Source organism: Phoenix dactylifera, chromosome 12 (assembly GCF_051530095.1).
Source record: "Phoenix dactylifera cultivar Ajwa chromosome 12, Ajwa_hap1_PhDact_Kaust_v1.1, whole genome shotgun sequence".
NCBI lineage: Eukaryota > Viridiplantae > Streptophyta > Magnoliopsida > Arecales > Arecaceae > Phoenix > Phoenix dactylifera.
The window spans coordinates 540784-549350 of NC_143201.1; positions in this window are offsets into that span (position 1 = coordinate 540784).

The following is an 8567-nucleotide window of genomic DNA, read 5'->3' on the forward strand; positions in this document are numbered from 1 at the left end:
AGCAAAGACAGTGCCCCTTGAACCTTTCAAGGCTCCCTCAGCAGTTACCAATATATTTAACAGTTCAGTTTTAGTGCATTCAATCTTATTCATGTGGTAGTTTACTATAAACTGCCCAAATAAATCAGGAAGGGATTGCAGGATCAGATCTATTTGCAATTCCTTGTGCATATTCATACCGAGCTTCTCAAGCTCCTCTAGGTCCTTGATCATAGTCAGACCGTGATCATGGATAGACTGCCCCTCGCACATCTTCGTTTTGAAGAGCCTCTTGGATACTTCAAAACGAGCTGTGCAACTCTGCTCACCATACAACTCTTGCAGGTGTGCCAATATCTCCTTAGCAGTCTTCATATTCTCATGCTGGCATTGGAGTTCATTGGACATGGATGCCATGATGTAGCACTTGACCCTAACGTCACATCCGTCCACTTTTAATGCGTCTCACGCTGATCATCAGTAGGACGTGTTGGTAGTCTGGGGATATCTCTTTCGAGTATATAGCCTAGTTTCTCATAGTTCAGAACGATTTTGAGGTTCCTGAGCCAGTCCTTGTAATTTGGTCCGGTCAGTCGGTTGGTCTCCAGGATATGGGTCAAAGGGTTAGAAGCTGACATTATGATATGTAGAGAGTAAAGATTCTAATTAGACTTTGTACTTGATCTTAGTTTGTTCTAGGATCTTTTAGAACAAATACACCTCCTACTATTTTCTCGAATCCCTTACACTCCCCTGGTAGAAAAACAGAAATACTACGCGACTAGGGTTTATAGTGGGTACTGCGGTCCCACCGATTTACATGACACCTCACCTAACAATTATTGGTGACACATAAATGGATGAGTGTACAACTCTTATACAATGCTTCTCAAGCATGTTGCAGTGCTACTTGGTCTCTAAGTCATGAAAACCTCACCTAACAGTTATTGGTCCCATTTCTTAGTTAAGTCAGACCTACCGTATAACCGTAGAAATAAAGTCGTCATTGGGTCCTCACCTAACAGTTATTGGTGCCCAACCCCAGCTTTACCCTACAACATCTCATGTCTATAGAGAGGTCCAGTCCCCCGATGCAACTTGCCCACTGTGTCCAGCCGAGACAAGTCAACACTAGAAAGATTTTAGCAGCTTTACTACAGTGGAAGACCTATAGACTTAATATTGTGTAATCATGTCTTAGTGTTTGCAACCTTGAGCTCTTCATAAGAGGTAATCGAACAATTGGCCAGTTAAGCAGGTGGGAGGCTCTCCTTACTCAGAGAGTAAGGTCCTAATTAAGTAACCACCTTTCATGCTTTCCTAGAAACCAATTAGATCAATTAATCTAATATGACTCGCTCATGTTGGTTCACTCTCGACTGATTGAGGAGGTTTTAGTTTAGGTCCTTTTCGATTGATTATTTACATCTCATGCACATATCTATCTACCCGTTATGCATAGGCATAAACATAAACATCTAGGCATATATAACAAATTAAAAGTAACTGGTGATGATCATGGATCCAGAATGGGGTCATAGTACAAGCACATGCACATCAATTGATTAGATTGTCTTCAACTTTTGACTCGATCTTGATCCCCTAGGTCCAATTGTGATCAACTTCTTGATCCATCTTCAATCAACCTTTGATCTCGATCCGCGCAAGGCTTGCTTGTAGAGACATGCATCGATCAACCATCGACGTGCATCACACATCACAGATTACATCCTAGATAAAATTCAAAAATAAAAGAATAATTACAACCCTTTGTCATGAGACACGCAGGTCTCTAATACATGAATTTAAGATGCACGCAGGCATCTGAAAAACTGAATTACATGTCATCACATAACATCACAGAACATCGCAGAACATTTCAGTACATTCACAAAGGGTCATCTATGATCATCACCATTCGCATCACATGCAAAAATATAATTTACATATCTGAAACTTAATTGATTACATCATCTCATGAGTCGCTGATCATGCAATATATGATTCTAAATATTTGTAATCATATTATCAAAGCAATAGAATCATTAATCTATGCATTCAAAAATCAGCATGCAAAAATCAGCAACGTGAAATTCTGCATGCAGAAATTTCAGCAAGCTTAATCCTTTAAATTTTAGATCTAATATGCCTTTATTGATTAATCCTAATCATAATCTACGAAGCCTAGGCTCTGATACCACTGTTGGGAACCCGCCCATACTGCAGAAAATAAAAAAAAATTTCAGATTGCAGCGGAAGGGGCATGCGCGGGATCGACGTTCATCTCATGAACGTATTTCAAAAACCGTTCGTAGATAGATTAGGATTAAAATCTTTTTAAAACATTAGGAAGATCAGATCTTCACCTTGTGCGGGTAGATGATCACCGCAAACTGATGTTCGTGGTTCTGGATGAAGGTTCGCTTGAAGCCGCACACGCGTCCGGCCTCTACGGGTATCCACACGAAGCAGAGGACCGATCCAAACGCTCGAATCTCCCCGGGGTGCTAGCTCCCTTGCAGAGATTTGTTTTGATGGTTGATCACCTCCTTTTCAATCAACTCCTGAATGCCAGGGGGAGGAGGAAGAAGAAGGAGGCTCTAGGGAGAAGAACCAAAAGGCTAGTTGCTGCCTTTTTCTTTCCCCTGCGTTGGAAGAAGGAAAGGAGGAGGGAGGAGGCCGCCAACACCTTTTTTTCTCTCCTTGCTGATGGCGGCTGAAGACCAAAGGGATTAGGGGCGTACGACACAAGGGAGAGGAGTTTTCCAATGCCCTAGGTGCTTCCCCTTGATTCCCTTAAATAGCTTGTGGAGCTCCTAACTTTTAGGAGCTCCTGACTAATTTCCAAGAGGGGCGCCGGCCCCTCTTTGCTTTGCCGCACCAAGGAGAAAAAGAGGAGGGGGCGTACGCCCCTCCTCTTGGTTAGCCCTAGTCCTCCTCTAAGGAGGATTAGGAGGCCCCTTTTTGGTTTAGTCCTAATCTAATTAGGCTTTAACCAAATCATGAACCAATTTGGATTTAATCAATGCTAGTCTTAATCCAATTAGAACTTAAATAAATTATGACTCAATTGAACTCTTCAATCCTAATTCAATTAGGAGTCATGTTAATTCATTAAATTAATAATTAATTAGAACTTAAGAAATCCTAATCCAATTAGGACTTGCTCAATTTTAGTCCTAATCCAATTAGGACTTTAATTTGAATCCAAAGTCCTAATCAAATTAGGACTCTAGGAATCCTATTCTAAGTAGGACTCTGATTCGAATTTAAAATCCTAATTCAATTAGGACTTTAGGAATCCTACTCTAAGTAGGACTCCCGGTCCTAATCCAATTAGGACTCTAGGAATCCTACTCCAAGTAGGATTCGTGTTTAAGTCCAATTAATCAAATCCCATTATTCCTTCTTCAACTCTTTATCAATCAAATTGATTATTCGTGATTCATAATCACAATTCAACCATCGGATCGGTCAATACCTCTAGTGTGTGTGACCCCATAGGTTCTATTCTATCTGGTAGTGAGATATATTGCGATCTTTATCACAATATCATTGAAAACTCCTTTCAATGGGTTGGAACAATTCCAATTCAACTCATCAGGGATCATCGACCATCGAGATAATCCCTGTGAGTCTCACCATCCACCAGTGACACCTAGCAGCATGTAGTAGCTACCCAGCAGAATGGAATGATGAACCTCTAGATGCAGTTATCGTATGATATAGTCCTTATATCATGGATCCCTACAGGACGGAGGTAATGGACAACTCGTCAAACCCCATCGTCTGTCATATATCAAGATTTATTCGACTTAAGTTCGAGAGTGGAAAACTTTTTCTCCACTGTATATGCTGCCCCGGCCGAGGTTTTAGGAACTCAGTCTTATAAATCACATAGGATCACTTCTTATCTATCAAGATCGATGATTCCATGTAGGTGCATACCCTACTCCTACAGTGAACCTACTGCAGCCAATCTACACTACAAGGATCCGTATATTTAGAGACTATGTATACATGCTGTCAAACTACAATAACCTCACTATGAGTAGCCGAAGCACTGCAGGTCAAAGAACCAGTCACACTACTGCAACATCAAGCAAGTCACTGACAAGTGGATAGACATCCAAGTGACTTCTTGTCTTGGTCACGCTCAGTACCCTTGTTCTCTAACAAGCACCTGCACTATCACTTCATTGTCCCCACACTGTGGATTCAAGTCTCGTCCGTCCATAAAGAAATTAATGTGTGCACTGATCTCATCGGATCGATCACCGTTCTCGTGATGATCCATCGATCAGAAGCATTTAGAAATTAATCACCAATGATACATGGCTCAAATTCTCAACTCTTAAGAATATGTATCATCATCTTATTAATTTCTTGGACGATTCATAGGCACATAAACAATATGAATGAAAAAGATGCCTTTTATTATTCAATAATAATAAAGTCAAGTCAAAACTATGTTCCAGAATTAATAATGTATCAGCCATATTGGCTTCTAGGGCATATATCTAACACTGCGGCGTCAACGAGGAGCCGAAGAAGAGCACCCCCCTCTGCAGGAGTCTACAAGTAAGCCCTTGATCTGAGTGGGGGGCATCTACAAAGTCATCCCTTGAGCTCGGCTCGAGATGCTCTGTGGCGTCAATGGAGAGCCGAGGAAGAGCACCCCCTCCGTAGGAGTTTACAAGTAAGCCCCTGATTTGAGTGGGGGGCATCTACAAAGTCATCCCTTGAGCTCGGCTCGGGATGCTCTGCGGCGTCAACGGAGAGCCGAGGAAGAGCACCGCTCTCTGCAGGAGTCTACAAGTAAGCCCCTGATCTGAGTGGGGGGCATATACAAAGTCATCCCTTAAGTTCGGCTCGGGATGCTCTGCAGCGTCAACGGAGAGCCGAGGAAGAGCACCCCCCTCCGCAGGAGTCTACAAGTAAGCCTCTCATCTAAGTGGGGGGCATCTACAAAGTCATCCCTTGAGCTCGGCTTGAGATGCCCTGCGACGTCAATGGGAAGCCAAGGAAGAGCACCCCCCCCCCCTCCGCAGGAGTCTATAAGTAAGCCTCTGATCTGAGTAGGGGCCAACTACAAAGTCATCCCTTGAGCTCGGCTCGGGATGCTCTGCGGTGTCAACGAGGAGCCGAGGAAGAGCACCCCCCTTCGCAGGAGTCTATAAGTAAGCCCTTGATCTGAGTAGGGGGCATCTACAAAGTCATTCCTTGAGCTTGGCTCGGAATGCTCTGCGGCGTCAACGGGGAGCCGAGGAAGAGCACCCCCCTCTGCAGGAGTTTACAAGTAAGCTCCTGATCTGAGTGGGGGGCATCTACAAAGTCATCCTTTGAGCTCGGCTCGGGATGCCCTGCGGCGTCAACGGGAGCTAAGGAAAGGGGCCCCTATCCACAAGTTTTTGATAAATTACCCTAACCTGAGCGGGGGGTGGAAAGTTTGAATGCGGTGTGACTTGATTTCGAGCGCCCCTTTTAAACTTACGGAACTTCCCAAGGTAGGAAATCATCAAAGCTCGCGCAGTCATCTATGTTGAAAGTGCCCTAAGCTACAATATGAAAGCTAAAATGGGGCTAAAACTCGATCCAAGCGCCTACCGCCAGCGGAGAGCTCGGGAATAATGGGTTACAAAATCAAAAACAAATGTCGAACACAAAAACTTCGATGAATATTCTACACGGTTCCCGCTGCATAAACCAGGCACGAACCTGAGCAGTGCGATTCCGTTTTTAATAACCGAGCCTGAGACGAAACAAACTTGAATACGCTGCTAAGATTTTAAAGGCAAAGCAACGTGAGCTCAAAAACTTGACAAAAGACATGAGAAATTGAAGAAGGAAAAGCTTACTTCATTAATATCAAAAGGCCTAGGGCCAAGTACAAGGAGAGCCGACCTCAAAGTCGGACAAAATACAAAGGGCCCCCAGATGGCTGACTTTACAAAGAAGAAAGTGACAAGCCAAGGGCTTAACCGGCCTACTTCGCCTCGGGCTCAACTTTGGAGACGACCTTCATTTTTGGCCTCAACAACAGCCGTCGCCTTGGCCTCTGAAGCGACTTCGGCGAGGTCCGCCTCGACAGCAAACTCAAGAGTTCCCACTGACTCGCCCACCTCAGCTCCGACTACAACCTCTGCCTCAGCATCGCCATCCAAGCATGGGCATAAGCCGCTGAGGTCAACTTCAAGACATAATTTCTGAGCCCGTTCCCAACAATTGTCGAAACCCCGGACCATGGCGTCCGCCGCCGCCTCCGCCAACTCGTCCAGATACTCTCCGGACTTGCGGAAGTTCTAAACGGCCTTCGAGACTTGCTCCTTTGCGAGTCAGCTGAGCTCCTCAGCCTTCAGCTCCAGGGCTTCGACTTTGTGCCCCTGGTCGGCTAGCGCGGACTCCAGCTCCGAGATACAACCTGTCGGGTTACTCCTGCACGCGTTGCGACGATCGCAGCGGAAAGACACGTGCCGGATCGTTCATCTCATGAACGTTCTAGAAAACGTAGATTTTAAAAATTTTCTAGAGTTCTCTAACTCAGATTTATGAAATCTAAAAGGGATATTAAAATTAAAAGACTAGATTAATTTCAGATCTACTATAATTCTCAATTGTATAGAATTTATAAAGATCTAATATTTACCTTAGAGCAGGTAGAATTTCACCGCTTTCTGATGATCGTAGAATTTTTGGTTCGCTTGAAGCCGCACAAGCGTCCGACCTCTACAGGTATCCACACGAGGTACAGATCGCTCTGAGATCTCATCAGGCTTGAATCCTTCCTTCACTTTTGATGGTTGAATTACTCTTCTTTTAATCAACTCCTTGATTACTTTGAGAGGAAGAAGAAGGAGGACGACGAAGGTCGAAGAGGAGGAGGAAGAAGAAGAAGACGCTTCTTCTTTCTTTGCTCACTCCAAGGAGGGAGAAGGGAAGAGGGTGGGCGGCTGCGAGGAGGCTTCAATGCTACTATGCCTCACGCCTGATCCCTTTAAATAGGCATCTCATGCCCACACAAACAAGGAATAATTTCAATAATTAATCACTCCTTGATTCATCCCTCTAAAATCAGCCACACTCCTTAATTCTGTCACAACCCTTAATTAAAAAAGTTTGGAGAGAATCCAAGGGACGTGCTCGTGCCATGTGGCAATCCGCGTGAACAAGGAGGAGGGGCATCCACCCCTCCACATGGCGTGGGGATCATGAAAGGAAAGGAGGGGCGGACGCCCCTCCTTTCTTTGTGCGTGTGAGAAGGAGGAGGGGCGAACGCCCCTCTTTCTTTCCTTCTTTGCTTTCTTTGCTCCACATGCATGAAGGAAGGATTCTCTTCCTTCCTTCCATACGTGGGTTACCTAATTCAATTAGAATTTACATGGTCCCACCTGATCAATTAAATTCTAATCCAATTAGACCCCAATGTGTCCTTCAAATTGATTTATGTGAATCCTAATCCAATTAGGACTCGAATTGAACTTCATAAATTAAGTTCCTTATCTAATAAGGAGTTCTAATTAATTAGGCCTTCCCATCATTATCCAATAAGGTTAAGCTTAATTTAATTAGGTCCAATTACATCAATTAAATTACAATCCAATTGCAAATCCTTCTTCTTTAACTCACTAACTCTTAACAGGTTAATCTAATTGTCAATCAAAATGACAATCAATTTTAATTGCGATTCCAAATCACACTCCAACCGTCGAAACGATCAAAACCTCAAATGTGTGTAACCCCGTAGGTTCTATTCTGACTGGTAGTGAGATATATTATGATCTCTATCATAATATCATCGAAACTCCTTTCAATGGGTTGAAATGATTTCAACTCTACTCTTAGAGTTCACTGATCACCAAGTGATAGTCAACCTTAAAGACCACACAATAGCATGTATCTTGTAGGATAGTGATTACGGGTATCGATCCACAGAGATTGGGGTACAGTTGTTTTCTTAAAAATATTTAAAAAAGAAAATTTGTGAAGACTATTAAACTAAACAATTTAATAAGAAATGCAATTAAAATGATATCAGTTTGAGGGAACCTAGGACAAGAAATTCACCACTAACAAAGCAACGAGGATTAATTGTATTTTAATTTATTCTTGGATTAACATGTAAATTGGCTACAAGCCTAATAAGCATTCAAATAAAATCTCACAAAAGTAATTTAGGAATATCCATCTTTGGTTGGCATGAAATGTCTACTCTAAACTAATGTGGCAGGACACTGCATCTTCCCTAAGCATGGGTGATCTTTTATTAACTTAGTGATCATGAAGAACAGTTGTATAAACGTCATACTTAAAATCACCGAAATTAAATATGAGATGAAATAAAATATTCATTAAGAACAAAATAAAGTTTATACAACTCAAAGAATAGAAATCAAAGATACAAAACCCTTGTCCCTTTGTTAGGGCTGCATCCAGCCCTAGAGAAGAGCTCAGGCTTCCATGGAGAATTGAACAGCAGCAGCAGTGGAGAAGGCTTCCATCGCAACTAGCTCTTCTTCCTTTCTTCCTCTGGCGACTCTCCTGAGAACGGCTCCCTCTCAGCACTTCATTATTTCTTCCTGGAAAGTCAT